Source organism: Camelina sativa, chromosome 7, assembly GCF_000633955.1.
Source record: "Camelina sativa cultivar DH55 chromosome 7, Cs, whole genome shotgun sequence".
Taxonomy (NCBI): Eukaryota; Viridiplantae; Streptophyta; class Magnoliopsida; order Brassicales; family Brassicaceae; genus Camelina; species Camelina sativa.
Window position 1 is genome coordinate 1,737,040 of NC_025691.1, and position 3,347 is coordinate 1,740,386.

The following is a 3,347-nucleotide window of genomic DNA, read 5'->3' on the forward strand; positions in this document are numbered from 1 at the left end:
TTTTTTTTTTTTTTTTTGTCAACCAGAGAGAGGCTTTCTTACTTATTGTGGTTCCAGTTACTTTTTTATTCTTCTTCCTTTGGAATAAGAATCTCTCTTTGCTTATTCATTTGATGATGATACATACGAATATTATCATCATCATCATCGTGCTTCAACTTCAACAAAATTCCTAGATCGGCTTTCTTGAATCACGTGACGGCGGTGATCCCAAAGCGAACACGTGCGACTTCATGTGCCCATAATGACAAATTAATGTTTTAATATTCGTTTGTTTAACTCGCTAGACTTTGTACTTTATTCACCACTTAATCACATTCACTTCTAATTAAGTAAAATAAATAGTATTTATTTAATTGAGATAATGTTTACTCTTCTGACGAATAACATGCAAAAATGATGACCTTATGCTCATCCACTGTCCTTTCTGTCTCCCCTTTTTTAAAAAATAATACGAATAAATTGTTGAGTAGTGTATTGACTATTGAGATATTCATGTTTTGTGGCTAATAGAATGAATGACCACCTTAGAGATATTTCGTACTAACAACAAAATAAAAGACTCATTCCACAATTCATAGCGACGTACATATATATACATTAGTCTGACTTCGAAGCATAGTATTCCATTGTAGTATTTAGTACTAGTAACAGACTATGGTTTCATTTACTTTAGGTGTATGCACCGTAATCCAGTACGAACAAAATATTTCATTAAATTTGTGGAATCTGAAGCTAAAAGACTTACCCCAGTGAAGCATAATTAGTACACGTCGATGATTTAGCCACGCAAGCTTTTTCGTTTTTATTCGTTTTATATTTTCTTACACGTCAAGCTCAACAGTTTGAAGACAAAGCTAGTGAGAAGATGATGTGGAATGGGCTTCTGTTTGTATTGTGAATTATGGGCCGTGGGGCCTAGTCTCCATAGAATGCGACAACCACCACTTGGGGACATTGTTTAGCACAGAAAATGTGTCAGACATAAGACAGAAAACACGTACGGCGTCGTTATACGCCATAGCCATAGGAATGTTACGGTGCGTCGGAAAATCTCCGGCAAAGCCACAATTTTGAATTGGGCCGTGATATGTATATCTAAAACCCATTTATATTCTTCTCATTATGGATGATGCAAACGACGCGGTGTATTCGAATCATTATCTAATGCCAAAACATAAATGTATAGAATTCGTACATCAATTTAAAGTAAACTTCAACGTCCATATATAACGTCTACATACTCCATATAAAATAAACCAATATATATTTACGAAAATATGTTTGTACATATATAGCCTCTTATAATAACTTCTTATCTTATTTTTCTTGCTTTGAATACAACTTTTGCTGGATCAACTTTACTACGTCGTGCCAACCCACTAAAATACTGATCATGTTCTGCAGGTTGATANACATAATATTTTTTTCCTATCATTTATCTTCTTATGTCTCTTTCATGCATTGCTCTTATAAATTTATTCATTTTTTTAAGCTATACAACTACTCACAATGTACAAACACGCACGACACATGCATATGGTATANAAGCCGAATCATTTTACTTTAGGTTAAGGTTAATTAAATCTAGAATTTTATGATATTTTCTTATGGAATATCTAAGACAGAATTGGATGGTGTTAATGCCTTTAAGGACGGAGATGCGGACAGGTGGATCGTGGATGTGAGTCCCANTGTGCTCAATTTTTATGTGCCACCGCCAATCATCATAAGGGGAGGCTTTGATCCGGGAAGATGTGTCTGATTATTTAACCAATCTATGGATTTCAAAGAGTATATATGATTTACTAGGCTTTAAAGGTAGAACATAAGCATTGACTTACAAATTGCAGATACACGGTGTTCGCAGAATAGCGGGCGTGGCGCAACTTGTTGAAGTGTGTTTGGTCTGTTTCCACAAACGTTCTTGCTACACAGTTTAGTAGAGTAGAGTTGTTCGGCAGATAAATTAGTGATTTATGGATGATAAGAGCCGACAATTTTAATTATTGGCCTATCCATAACAAGTTCTGAAGCTACAAAATATTTTATCATTGCACGAAAGATAATTCAGTAAATCCACGTGGCCGCATGTGGGGACCGTTCTCATCTTCACGTGCCTCGAAGATTTTTCTTTGTAAGACGAAGCTAGCCATGAAGAAGGTAAGCAAAGAAAAACAAAAAAAAAACCGAGAAAATGATTTGAAAGATTTCAAATGCTATAAAAAACCATTACTTGACTATGAAGTGAACTAATGAAGTCAATTTACAATCTTTTTAAAATTATAATATTAATTTTGTTGTGCTTATAGCATAATCCCGCGCTAAAATGGCAGGTTTTTAGATCATGCCAAGTATTTTCATTTAGTAATTGCAAAAATATTCGAACATACAATTTACTACCTCACATACGGTATAATTTTCTGGTCAACTAACACTCATAGTAGCATGCATTTATAAATGCGATTGCAAGAAGATGTTAGCATTTGTTACTAAAGACTAAAGAGTCCACTGGAGTGGACATTAACTTCTAAAACAAGATGGCACGAAAGTAGAGGAACAGCCAACGGAGATAAACTTGTATTTTATTCAGTTTAATTAACATTTTTTATTTTACTACCGACAATAGTTTTTCCAGCTGGCATCTTCTGTCTCATTCAGAAGGTTCCCTTTCGTAGACACCTATATAAATAGTATATTTTGTCGTTGTAGAATTTCTTTTCCAAAGTATAAATCGCATGTAGGAAAAAAGTTACATAGGGAAATTTGTATAGTACTGTGTTGTAATTTCTGTCCGAGCTTATCCGAACTTTCATTTTATTTTTGTTGCCATGAATTCGAAGCTTGAACTAGTGGTTTTCGCTAAATTGCATACACACACTTAATTAACCACTAGGCAATATTAGTTTTATCAGAAGTATCTCCCCAAAAGAACCACTAGGCAATGTAATCCAGCCAATTAGTTGACCAAACAGAATTAGGAACTTGCTGACCACAAGTAAACAGAATTAGAAACTCCTTATAAACAAAAAGTATATTTTTTTAATTAATCAAATTTTGATTTATCCAAAATGAATTCACTTATAGAGTTTGATCAAATTCTACTCGGTTTTTATTTAAGAAAAACAGAAGAAAACATATACTAACTTAATAAATATTTAAACGATGTGAAGTTGTGAACTAATTGGAAAAAAAAAGAGCGAGAAAAACGAGTGTAGAGAGAATGTGACGGTGATTGGTGGGCCTAAGCCTGTCATGGTTCAGTCTCATCTTTGAGAAAACTAGATAGATACACAGAGCAAGTACATCGACGTACGGGTGCGCTTAGCTTCTCCCCAAGCGGCTCT